Source organism: Mauremys reevesii, linkage group 5 (assembly GCF_016161935.1).
Source record: "Mauremys reevesii isolate NIE-2019 linkage group 5, ASM1616193v1, whole genome shotgun sequence".
NCBI lineage: Eukaryota > Metazoa > Chordata > Testudines > Geoemydidae > Mauremys > Mauremys reevesii.
In genome coordinates, this window is record NC_052627.1 from 81,196,013 (window position 1) to 81,210,080 (window position 14,068).

General features: G+C 39.1%; 1 long non-coding RNA gene across 1 annotated transcript in view; it reads left to right on the plus strand.

Moving 5' to 3' along the window:
- Positions 1-8,889: 8,889 nt before the first annotated feature.
- The window catches only part of LOC120406571, a 49,280-nt gene continuing 44,101 nt past the window's right edge, over positions 8,890-14,068 (plus strand). Inside the window, exon 1 of the long non-coding RNA XR_005599363.1 lies at positions 8,890-8,993. This is a non-coding gene — a long non-coding RNA (uncharacterized LOC120406571). The remainder of the gene's footprint in view (positions 8,994-14,068) is intronic.

Sequence of the window (14,068 nt, forward strand, 5' to 3'; positions counted from 1 at the left end):
TTGTGCTTTAAGCTACATGTCTTCTTATATGCTTGGCTGGATCAGGGCCTAAGATCAAACAAAACTAAATTACACATTATAGGTGTGTGTGTGTGTGTGTGTGTGTGTGTGTGTATATATATAATATAAAATTTTAAAATGTTTATTCTCTTATAAGGTAGTTAATTTAGTTGTTGACCCTATAAATAGGGAGGACAACTCAAGGCACACTGTACTATAGACTAGAAATTATACCAATTATACCACTAAGGAATAAAAAACACAGACTAAGGGCCAGATTCTGCCTTCTGATACAGTTGTGCATCTCCCAGTGATATACACAGGAATTTTTGCTTAACTAAAGATTGCCAAACTCTGTTGGAAAAAGGAAGCAGTAGTGTAGAGCTGTTTTTTGGCTCTGTGAATGAAAACAGGGTTTAAAAGTTTCCATTAAACCTTAGTAATGGCTTTTCTGCATGAGGAAGAAGCCCAGAATAGCTATTAATGAATATCTATTCTGTGTTAGCTCTCTATATGGAAACTCTTATTCTATACCAGGGGTAGGCAACCTATGGCACACGTGCCAAAGGCGGCATGTGAGCTGATTTTCAGTGGCACTCACGCTCCCCGGGTCCTGGCCACAGGTCTGGAGGGACTCTGTATTTTAATTTAATTTTAAATGAAACTTCTGAAACATTTTGAAACCTTATTTACTTTACATATAACAATAGTTTAGTTATATATTATAGACTTAAAGAAAGAGATCTTCTAAAAAGATTAAATTGTTTTACTGGCACCTGAAACCATAAATTAGAGTGAATAAATGAAAACTCGGCACACCACTTCTGAAAGGTTGCTTACCCCTGTTCTACACTGAGTGCCTTTGGGCAGTTTAGGTTATTCCACTTTGGAGGTGGATTAGTGAAGAAGAGCTATTGTGCTTTAAATTCACACTCTAGCTGTTTCTCACTAACTTTTCAGTTAATTCCCTCTTGATACAAGCCTTAATGGTACCTTGTCCACTTCATGAGACATTGGGTGCCCATAAGTTTTACTTTGAGTTTAAAGCTCAATGATTATCAACCATCTACTTTTAGGATTCAATTACAAATAAATAAACAAACAACCTCCCAAACAAACACACAATAAACCCAACCAACAAACAACTTAATATTTTAATAACAAACCCTAATGGTCAAATTTCTGGTCAAATTTATTTATTTGATTGTTAGAATTATTCCAGACTTTTGTAACTTTCATATTACTTTATATGTCACAAAGTAAACAAAATATTAAACATCATGTAGTAACCACAGATAGTACACTGCCTCACCCACCCACTTCTTTGGGAGTATACATATTTAATGTTAAGGACATGTATAAAGGTTTGCAGTATCAAGGCAAAACTGAGCAAGGGGAATTAATTATCAGTTTGCACAATCACAATGCCATTTGAAATATGAGTTGAAAAACAGCTTAGGGCCTGATTGAGAAAAACAATTAAGACAGTTTCATTATTGTGTAGGGTCATCAAGTAGCCAGTTGCAGATTGGTGGGGTTTTTTTGTTTGTTTGTTTATTTGTTTTTTAATGTATCAGACTATACAAGTAAACTCAAGTCCAACAGTGCTTTTCAAGAACACACAAAATATAAATGTAATTAAGTATATTAAAGGTTGGAGACCACATCAAAGGTAAATCGTAATATTTTTCCTGCTGTATTATGGAACAGCAATTTTGTTTGAAGTACATTGTCTCTCGTATGTACTGAGATGTTCCAAAAATGTATTGTCTGTCATGCTGTAAGTAGAATACTACTTGCTGCTGAAGCAAAGCCACTTGATGGTAATATGCTACCTAAAACGTGGACTGAAATTTAGAAAAGATGCATGAGTCTCTATGTTCTCCAGTAACTGTAATAATTCAACCCATTATAAAATTTCTAAAAGAAAGGGAAGAGTGAGATTTCAGATAATAGCGAGCCATCACACCTGGATATAAAGTGGGTTTTCTTAACGAAGAAACCATACTGGCAGCTTTCAAGCATGTTGGGGATCACAAAATCTGACTTCAAGAAAAAGTGCCTCAATGTGATTTTAAAAAAAGACACGTTATCACAGAAATTTAACAAAAAGAACAGAGTCAGACCAAAAACCTGTTATGTTTAGAAGATTTCATAATCTTAGTGACTTTCATGATCTCTATGTGCATGAACTGTTAATATAAACAGCCTTTGTATAAAAAATATAATAGAGAGGAAAATACCATCAGATGTGATGGAAGACTAGACAAAAGTGTTAACCATCTTGGATTTAAAGTGGAAAAATATGGATTTAAGAAAAATGTAACTATCTCACCATAATGCTTTTAATAAAAAAATAACTGCCAAGGAAAGATGTTTATTTACAAAACTGGACAATATGAATAATACCAACCCTGAAGAATCTATGCTTTGATGGAAGGTTGTGTTGGACTTACTCAAAAAGGTTTTGAAATAATAAGAGATCCTTTCTGACTGTATATTGAATTTCACAGCTTTCCAATTCACAGAAGGTTTGGAGGGGAGGGAAAAACTCTCTCTTGTACAGATAAGGAATTTTGAGAATCGTTAATACTTCAGTTATTGGACCCTTCCCACTTGACTACAAGACTAAACTAATCCTGCTTTAAATTTTTTTTTCATTCTCTCATGAGATTTGTGAAAAACTGGGAGAGATATGGGTACTTTGACAGGAGATAATAAGTATTATGTCTAGATTCAGATTATTCTATACCAGTATCTCTTTAAATTTATTACATTTATAATAAAAGGCTCCATCTTCCATGGTACAATATATGATCCTGACCAAGTGTTGTCATCCAAGGTTGGTGTTGGAGAGGATGTACCCATATAAGTGAAATCTGACTCAGTCCTTAAGAAACAGGAATACACCGGTAACTTCTGCAGAGCTATTTAACAAAATTTTACCTTAACTGTGAAATAAGATATCTGGGAAGGAAATGTAGTAACATATATAATATGAGTAGAGCTGTGCATAACAGTGTTTTCTCTTTGTGCAGACTTTTTCTTCAGTTATTACCCTGAAAATTCATCTCTCTCCTCCTTCCACTGTCTGAACAAACCATACATCATTGTCTGATTGGGGGCTTAATTGTTTTATAAACAGCTAGAAATCCCCCTCCCATTAGCGGGATCTGAACCACTCTGATAATTTTTAAAATTAGACATACATCTGTGTGTAATATGATGCATTTCAATAGCAATAAGTACGGTATATTTCATCTCCATTAATCTAATTACTATGGGCTCTATTCTCGAAAGATTTCTGCCATAGACAAGAAATGTAATCCACCCAACCTTCAATTTCTTGCAGCGCTTTTTTCCTTATCCTAAAATTGTATGTTCTAAAAAAAATTCGGGAAAAAAATCACACACACATGGGAAAAAAAAAAGTGTGTGTGTGGAGGGGGGAGATTTTAGCCTCCTGGAGAGTAAGATTAAAATAAGACAATTTCACTCTGTAAATACTTGTATCATTGTGACCCTGAAGTTGAGAACTGATCTGCTGATGCTCAAGTTACAGCACTCAGTTTGAAATCCTCTGTAGGCTGTAGTAAATCAAGGTGAATGAATATGAGATTAATGACTGCAATTTTAAAAAGAGGAAAACTCATCAAGCAATACAAAACAGTCATGTTACATCAGTGGACCAAGGTGTTGTCTAAATGTATAAAAAAAAAACAAAAAACCCAAATCTCATTCACATATCAACTCTGAAAGACTGATAATTCACCAGTATAAGATATTTTGAAAAATTAAAAGTACCAGGTTTTCTGTACAACACACAATAACAGAAAATGTTAAATTTGGAAGAAAAATAATTAAAATCTATGGAAATCAGTACTTTATATCAATAGAATGACCCACTATTAGAATAATAAGCAAGAGGAGGCAAAAGTGTGCAAGATATTTAACAAAACAACAACAAAAAAAACCCTTGAAAGCAAAAAACTCAGTTGACAATTACTAGAAATATCAATATGCAAATTATACGCTCCAATTTTAAACTGAGCACCAAGCTAGGCTCTAGCATTACAGGCACAATAATTTGCAACAATTGTACCCATTCAGATGCCTAAAGGCCAGACTTTTCAAGGGTATTAAGGTGCTTAAAGATGCAAATAGGTGTCTAGTGAGATGTTTAAAAATATATAACATATTAAGTACCTAACTCTGAGTAAAAGTTGAGAAACCTAGAGGCTTGCGGAAAATTTCACTAGGCTCCTATCTGCATCTTAAGTCATCTAAATATCATTAAAAATTTGGCTCTAGATGCCAAGTCATTTACAGCAATGCATGATACTACCATTCTACTCCTCCTTGGTGGAAATGTTTGGGGAGGGCAGAGAAACCTTCAGGAATATGTTAATCAGAGAGGAAATTTGCCTTGTTGTAACAGATTTGTAGGAAGTCCACCATTTAAGCCCTTTCAAAGCAGCACATAGGGTTGCATACTTTACCATATTGGTTAGTGTGTTTAACTCTGCTCCCACGCTGACCAAACTAGACATGTTACCTCACTCGCATTCTCAGTAATAACCTTAAACTATTCCATTATTCCCCATGTACTTACTGTGACAACTTGAAATTTAAAATTTTTAAAAATCCATTTAAATCAAGCAAATAGCTGACACTCCGTTTATCAAATTAAATCCATATGCTTTTGCACTCTGGATGACCTCACCAAATTGAATAATTTGGTAGTAGAAACATGACTCTAGGTTCACAATTTGTTTGCTAATATCCATAGGATATTATTATCCATAGGATTTGAAATGGCCAAGATATTAAGCCCTGACTTTTAGTAAAGTTTGTTAAAAAATAAGAGACTGATAATAAGCAACAATGTAGCAAGAAGTTAACATTTGGAATACACTACAAATATCTGTGGTATTCTTATTCCTTTCTATACTAAATCTAGCTAGTACATCCCATTTTTAGTCTTTTTTTTCTTTTATTTACAGAGGGTCAGTAATGTTCAGCTGCAGCATGGTTCTCATCATGTTTTCATATATCTCAGTGAAAAGTACAAAACGAGTAGCACTCTGTCATAAGAAGCTAGTCCTCTGAATACTTGAAGACTTTGAACCCTGTTATGTTGGCATTGATTATTTGTAGATGCCGATAGCTGAATCCACACTCCAGGAAAACTGTTTTGTTTTGAAAAGTCATCTGCTTTCTAAAAAAGCATTTACCTAAACAAGATTGTTTGTTTTTATGGTGGATTGTCAGTATCAAAGAACCTGTGTGCTAGAAAATTTACTCTGTACTTCAAAAGTCATGTTTTACTTATGATATCTTGTCAGTCTATTCACTGGCTCATCTTGTACATCTGCTGCCTGGTTAACAGTCTTAGAATCTGATCCAGTTTTCCAAAGTTATGGGAAAATGTTCATATGATTTTGTCCAAGCAGTTGACTTACATTAAATGTAAGTCATCTTTACTGACATTGTGCATTTGTGGTTTTCAATTCACCCCAAAACAAATATTACATTAAAAAAAAAACCCAACCACCACTAAAAGAGCAGTAAGGTTGAAAAATTAAGAACTCAAAAGTTAGGAAACACAAAAACTAAGGTGGCTCATGCAACCTTAATTTGGCCCCTTTGTGCATATACATTATGGTATGGTCTTTACTTACATGATCACATCCTATTTTTCCACAGGTCCCCTTACTCAGTGAACAGGCTGGATGGTGCCCACTGAATAAGTACCTATTTCCCTTTAGTCTCCCCATTCGCTCTGTGGCCCATTGTATTATTCACTGCACATAATCCAAGCCCTGCCCTAAATACAGAAATATTCATTTCCTCATTGGCTTTTCTATGATGTCTCATCATAGTATCTTATTTCCTTACAAACATTAGTGAATTTATATTCACAACACCCCTGTCAGAAGAGAGACTATTATTATTAGGGCCCTACCAAATTCACGATCCAGTTTGGTCAATTTCACAGCCACAGGATTTTAAAAATTGTAAATTTCATGATTTCAGTTATTTAAATCTGAAATTTCATGGTATTTTAATTGTAGGGGTCCTGATCCAAAAGGGCGTGGGGGAGGTGGGGGTCCGCAAGGATATGGTGGGGGGTTGCAGTACTGCTGCTCCTACTTCTGCGCTGATGCTGGCAGTGGCGCTGCCTTCAAAGCTGGGCAGCTGGAGAGCGGAAGCTGCTGGCCAGGAGCCCAGCTCCGAAGGCAGGGTCAATGCCAGCAGCAGCACAGAAATAAGGATGGCATCTTATGCCATTGCCACCCTTACTTCTATGCTGCTGCCTGCAGAGCCAGGCCCTCAGTCAGCAGCCGCCACTCTCTGGCCGCCCAGCTCTGAAGGCAGCAGTGCAGAAGTAAGGATGACATGGTGTGATATTGCCACCCTTACTTCTGCACTGCTGCTGGCAGGGCACTGCCTTCAGAGCTGGGTGCCTGGCCAACAGCTGCCGTTCTCCAGCCACCCAGCTCTGAAATCAGCACACAAATAACGGTGGCAATACTGTGACCCCCCCTAAAATAACCTTGTGACCCCCTGCAACTCCCTTTTGAGCAGGACCCCCAGTTTGAGAAATGCTGGTCTCTCCTGTGAAATCAGTATAGTATAGGGGCACATAAAAGACCATATTTCACAGGGGGAGGGAAACCAGATTTCACAGTCCGTGACACGTTTTTCATGGCTGTGAATTTGGTAGGGCCCTAATTATTATTATCCCCATTTTACACATGGGGAATCAAGGTACACAAATTAAAGCCCAATTAACTAATTTGGGGTGTGCAGTTTGAGAAGTCTATTGTCTGATTTTTTTTAAAGGGCTTAGCAATATATAGCACTTCATATGTTCAGAGTAGAGCTCCTATTGACATCTGTTGCAGCTGCGAGTGCTCAGCAATGCAGCAAATCAAACTCCCAGGTACCTCAAGCTAGGTACCCCCAGAAAATGAGGAAAACATATTGGGCCACTGTGAATATTTTTGATTTACATAACTTGCCTGGCATCATATGATCACTCTGTAGAAGAGGCAGGGGTAGAATAAAATTTCCCAGCTATGGAGGGATGTGCAAGCACTGTCTGGACAGCACATAGGAGCTGTGAGGGGATGGAGCATTCTTAGTGCAGCCTAACTTCAATACCTGGAAAGATAATGAAGCAAATTTTTAAACAATCAATTTGTAAGCACCTGGAGAATAATAAACTTTTGAGGAATAGTCAGCATGGATTTGTCAAGAACAAATCATGCCAAACTAACTTCCTTCTTTGATAGGGTTAGTGGAAAGACCATACTCAAAGAGCAGTTATCAATGGTTTGCTGTCAATTTGGGAGCATATATCTAGTAGGGTCCTACAGGGGTCAGTCCTAGGTCCAGTACTAGTCAATATTTTCACTAATGACTTGGATAATGGAGTAAAGAGTATGCTTATAAAATCTGCAGATGAAACCAAGCTGGGAGGGGTTGCAAGCACTTTAGAAGGCAGGCTTAAAATTCAAAAGGACCTTGGCAAATTGGAGAATTCATCTGAATTCAACAAGATGAAATTCAATAAAGACAAGTGCAAAGTACTTCACTTAGGAAGGAAAAATCAAATGCACAACTATAAAATTGAGAACAGCTGGCTAGATGGTAATATTGCTGTAAAGGATCTGGGGGTTATAGTGGACCACAAAGTGAATATGAGTCGTCAATGTCATGCAGCTGCAAAAAAAAGGCAAATATGTCTATATTATTGCAGACTCCTTTGGTACTAGGGCTGCGCAAGTTCATAGGCGGTACATGAGCACTACCTTCATAGCACAGAGTTCCCTTATGTGACCACACATAAGAGGCAGATGGGAAAAGGCATGGGTGGGGACACTCATTTCAGTATCAAATATTTATATTACAGTACCATCTACAGGCCCCATGGGGGCTCTACTATGCTAGGTGCTGTACAAACTTATAGAAAGACACATTTTTCCCACTCTACTATGTGTGGCATGTGTGCGTGGCGGGGGGGAGGGAATGCCTATTCCACCTTGAAGAGCCTCTACAGATTAGCTCTGCAGTTGCTTCTCAACATCTGTGAAGGATTCCCCCTCCCCATAACCCCATACAACTGCCCAGCACATAAACCAGTTTGCCTCCTTGATAAGAGATTATTTTAAACATATACACCACCACATTTGAAGCACAAACACAGAAGTTAATACTAGAGCAGTTCAAAAGTTTTTGAACAAAAAGAGCTTTAGTAGTTGTTGAAAAATAGGGTTTCCTCAAACACACATTTTTTCACTCAAAAAATCAATGAAATTGTTCATTTTTTTTCAAAAAAAATCAATTTTTTTAGTATTGTCAAAAAAAAATTCCTTGTGAAATTGTGGGGAAATATCACTTAGTTTTTCATTCCCCACACCTTTTGTACCAAAAAAGGAGGAGAAAATTTAATTAAAAAGGTTAAAAAGTGAAAGTAATCTATGTAGAATTTATTAATTCTATGTGAGATTGTGAACTCTTTGTATGTATTTATATCATACTGCAAAGTCCATTTTGAATGTGTAGCTTGTTTGCCTTCTGTGTTTTCTTTTTATCATGATGTTGGACTGAAATTTCAAGGGATAGTAACAGGGCTAATAAGAGGGTCATTAATCTGAAAGATCTATTCAAAAGGAACATCTTTGGACAAAAAAGATGGCTGCCAGCCATGGAACACTAGTTTTTAAAGACTCAACTCTAGGGGGAGGTAACTAAACAATGGATCACCTGGTGAGGTACTTTGGTCACCTGTGGAGGCTGATAGAGAAGTGAGTCACCTGACAAGAGTGGACTGCAGCTTATAAAACATAGGGCCTCTCAGAAGCTATTTTAGATAGAAAGAGATGAAATAAGACCAGGGACTCAATGCTCTGGATCAGAGGCCATGAGCAGGAAGGAAAGAAAGGACTTTGGTTTCTGTCTTAACCCCCAACAAACTCTCCAGAGTGGTGAGAAAACTGAGGCAGAGATGTGTTTATTATTCTGCCTACTTCTGTGTATTTCTCATGCTATTTAAGTAAAGAGTAATTTGTTTTAGAATGCTGTTCAAAATCTGTTTGCTTCACTGTCATGTTCCCCTTAGCATGAACTGAAAAGCCAGAGCACTAATACAGCTGGAGTTCTGGGAGAGGGTGTGCGTCAGAGACTGGCTAGCTCCTTGAAAGTAGTGGGCTCAGCTACCCCTGTGATGGATCAGCTTCCCCCTTGCATTCTCCAAAGCTGACCCTGATCAGTTGGGGATTAAATGGTTTGGGGAAATCAATAGGATTAGGTGAGAAGAAGCTGGGCGATTTTCTCCAAAAGACTGAAGAGAGTTCAGCTGAGATGGAGCTGCAGGAGGGCACTCAGTTGGCAGGGCACCAGCAAAGGAAGGATATGTTCTCTGGCTGGCCCTGAAGAGGATGGCTAGAGGAGATGGAGGCCCTGAGGTAGGTCCTGCAAAGGCTATACCTCAGCCAGACAGATGGGGGTAGGGACTTAGCCCGGGAAGCGGCAGAGAAAGGGAAGTACTTCAGGGAAGAAGCCCTGTGGATCAACAGCCTGCGGGGGGGACCCAGGCTTTTTGGGAGACGACAAAATGAGTGAGGAAAGACTCTTCAAAGCAGGTAGGATGGGTTGTGAAGAGCCTGCAAAGGGTGATAATTTCTTGTTCTAGTCACTCTGGGCTTTGGATAGTGAAACTGTATGTAAGCCCAGGTGGGGTGGAAGATCTTATTTATTGCTTTAGATTTGTGGGACATTATTTGGTTTGGACTTTGGTTACCCTTAAACTGGAGATGGAACTGGGTGTGTGACCTGGCTGGAGAGCAAAGTCACAAGGCCAGACCACTAGAACCTGAAAGAAGAGATGGGGTGGAACTATAGCAGTGCTAGAGCTAGAGCTTACAATGAGGGGTTACTTCCAGCTGGTGAGTCTAGCAGAATGTCCTTAAGGACATCATTGGGGTCAGTGTTGGCCTCAGGGGCAAGGCAGTTGGACTGCAGGGTCTTGGCTCCCAGAACAAGGTGCTAGACAGTGACTGACTCTCCCTCCCCCTGACCCCCAAGAATTGTGCTTAGAGATTACAGCCATGGGCAGTGCTTGGACTCTGTTCAGACCCAGGAGACTTGGAGCACATGGGACCCAGTGAGGTGAGCTCCAAACAGAATAGCTTGGGGAATGTCTAACCCAGAGGCCCCCAATCGGCACAGAGGAATGTTTGGGAGGCACAGCAGGGCCTAGACCAGCCCCCTGTGGGGAGTGGGGAGGGAGTGCTGCCCAGACTGCTCCTTGCCCCAGCCTCAGCTCTCTTACCCCTGTCTGCGCGCCCCCCCCCCTCAAGCTGCAGCCCTGCTCCTGGCCCCAGCTCATGGGTGAGGGGTGGAAAGGTGTACGGGGTGGGTGCAACCACTTAAAAAATAACACTTTCTACCCCATTTTCTTTCAGTGAAAAGGCAAACTAACGCTTGAATTCTTTCCATGGGGGAAACAAAATTAAGAGAAATGTAATAAGTAAGTTTTTTCTGTTCCAAAGACCTTTACTTTAGGGCAGTGTTTCCCAAACTAGGGATGCCACTTGTGTAGGGAAAGCCCCTAGCGGGCTGGGCTGGGTTTTTTACCTGCCTCATCTGCAGGTTCGGCCGATCCCGGCTCCCACTGGCGAGTGGGAGCCGGGATCGGCCGAACCTGCAGTTGCGGCAGGTAAACAAACCGGCCTAGCCCACCATGGGCTTTCCCTACACAAGCGGCGTCCCTAGTTTAGGAAACACTGACTTAGGGCATGTCTGCACCTAAAACACTGGATCAGCACAGCTGCATTCTGCAGGGGGAGGGGTTGGGAGACTCAGCTGTGGATTTGTAAATGAGAGGACAGTCCTAAGTTAAATTTCACAGCTGGGTTCAGAGAAGCCAGTGAATAGAAAGCAAATGAGTTCCTGAGGTAATGGAGATATGCATGAAACAGAATTTGTTTGGGGGTGGGATTTTTTTATTTTGTTTTCTTGCATTCTGGAATAGAATGAAACCAAAATGTGTCAATTCCTGATATTTGAAAAAATAAAATTGCATGTTGGGTAAATTGAAACATTTCATTTTAACACTCAAAATTGGAAAAATGATTTGACTCTTTTTTTTAAAAAAATATTTTCTCAACTTTTTTTATTTTCAAAATATTTATTTAAACACTTTTCAATTTTTCTTGAAAACAATTTTTCATCAATGGCAACGTATTTGAAATATGCCTTGGAGAAGTAAGCAGTTTCAGACAGAAAAATGCTTTGTTGGAAATTTTCTGACCAGCCTTATGAGGGAATGATGGTAAAATGCCTGGATCTTGATAAGGTCCAACAAAAGGAGAAAATGTCATTAAAACTAAACTGCATCAGTTAGGAAAAGAGGGTCAAATTGTCTTCTAAATTACAACCATGCAAATCCAATAAATGGGTGGGGGGTTAACAAGGTGCATTTCAGGGCAAAGTTCTATTTAGTATTTTATACTGTATTCATTACTATGATATCTAGACATGGCCCAGAACTGCTACTGAAGGGAAAAAGCTAAAGAGTCAGTGTAACAGATCAGGCAAATAGACACTGGAAGAAGGGAGGGAGGGAAGACAAACAATCCAAGCAATATGCATTTAATGGGGTGATACAAATTAGTGTAGGAAAAAGAGGGAGAGATTTCCCAAGTTTCAGATTACCCAGAATATCTGAATTTCTGTATTCAATGAAATCTCTAGAATAGTTTTTCAGAAGATCTCATTCCCAGTACTTCATATTTTAGTAAGGCCAAAAATATCCCCAAAATGGCTTTTCTTGATAGGATTTCAGGACTTTGCTTTGGGACAAAACTCAGGAGTGTAGAGGGATACAAAAGGGGAAATTATGTGTATTGTTTAATGGGCATATGCCAGAATGCACATGCTAGATAATGTTCCTTAAGAAAGGGAAGGCTGTTTAAATGGAGTTTTTGCTTGAAGTAGAAGTGGAGCCTATCAGCTAATGAAGAGGTGTGTGATGATGAGGTTCAGAGAGTTAACTCTTAAGCCTGTGAAATGTAATTGCTTAAATAAGTTTTTTGGCTTGGCAGCAGAAAAAAAACTAATTTCTTACAATTTGATGGACCTTTTCAGTTGATAGTTTTGTGTGATCAGCTGATCTGTAGGAATTGGAGGTCTTCACAATATGTGTTTCATTGAACCTCAAAGGACTTGCTCAGAGTGTACATTCCTGTGTAGATAAATATGGAAATATGTTACAAGGTACAGGAAGCTGCAAGATTTCACCTTGCGTCATTTCTTTAAAAATCCGAAACAAAACAAAAAACCCACCTCCTATAAGGAGAGGAGCTTGCAGCTCCACAAGTGAGGAAAAGATACAGTCTCTTCAATGAACAGAACTATATAGAAGTGAACCACCCATTTGTTATGGGGCAGGACCATGAGGCATCCCAAGCACATGCCAGGTATTGCAAAGACAAATGCCCAGCAATGCATTTATTCTGATTTATTCAGAACTGGCGTAGGAATCTGTACTAGGCCCTGAACTCCCATATACAATGTACTTATAGACCCATAGAATGTAAGGTCACAAGGGGCTATTAAATCATCTTGTCTGGCCTCTTCTATATCACAGGTCATTACAATTCACCAGTCACTCAGTAACTTGTTTAGCTAAATTGTACCTTCCAGGAAGGTATCTGGTCTTTATTTAAGATGAAAGATGGAGACTACCATTTCCTTGGTAGTCTGTTCCAGTGGTTAATCACCCCTCACTGTTAAAAACTTGTGCTTTATTTCCAGTTACTTTGGCTTCAGCTTCCAGTTATTTGTCCTTATTATTCCTTTCTCTGCTAGATTAAATAGCCTTTTAGTACCCAGTATTTTATCTCCATGAAGGTACTTAGACACTGTCAAGTCATCTCTCAATCTTCTTTTTGTTAGTTTAATCTATATAGCTTAAATCTCTCACTATAAGGTATCTTTTCCAGCTCTTGAATATTTTTCTTCTTTTCAACATCCTTTTTAAAATGTGGACACCAGAATCATGAGCAATATTCCAGTATCTGTGTCACCAATTCCTGATACAGAGGTAAAAATCATCTTCCTTGGATGCATAAATGGAGGAATAATGAGTAGAATCGCATTAGCCCTTTTTGCCATACTTTTGCGCTGAGAGCCTGTGTTGAGTTGCTTGTGTTGTACTGAGGACTTTTGGGAGTTGCAAGCTGTTACTTTAAGAGTGGGTGGCCAGACTTCCTGATCCTACTTGCAGACTAGGAGGCTCTGCAGGAAAGTGTGTGATCAGAGTCAGATGGCAGAAAGACAGCCCAGAATAAGGTGGGGAGAGTTGTACCTCTGTTTTAAGGAGCAGCCTGCTTTGTTTCTCTCTGTTTTGAGGTTTTTGTGGTGTTGATCTCAATTCTAAGAAATAGTGTTATGTTACAATCTTCCAGCAAGAGGACAATGTTTATCTAATTCCTCTGTTTGTATGCTGTGAAATACAACTACTAAATCATTCTCAGTGCTTTCCAGAATACCCCATTCTGCAGGTATGTCTTGCATTCTTTGATCCCAGATACATAACTTTGCATGTGACTGTCTTGCAAATGGCCCCAGTGTACCCTGGGATCTAGACTGCTCTGTATGATTGTCCTGTCCTTCTGATTATTTCTCTCTCCACCAGTCTTTGGATCATTTTCAAATTTTATCAGCCATGATTTATATTTCCAAACTAGCAATAAAAATGTTTAATAGCATTGAATCACATTGGACCTAGTACTGATCCTTGTAGATCCACACTAGAACCCTCACCCCCCATGTGATAGATTCCCCACTGATGATGATTTTTGAGGTTTGTCATCTAGCTTTTAATCTACAGTGCTAATCGTTAAATACAATACAACCTCAGAGTTATGAACTGGCTGGTCAACCACACACCTCATCAGTGACAAAAAAGCATATACTGTACAGTACTGTGTTAAATATAAACTATTAAATAAAGGGAAAGGTTTTGTTAAAGATTTGACAAGGTACGGAAACTGTT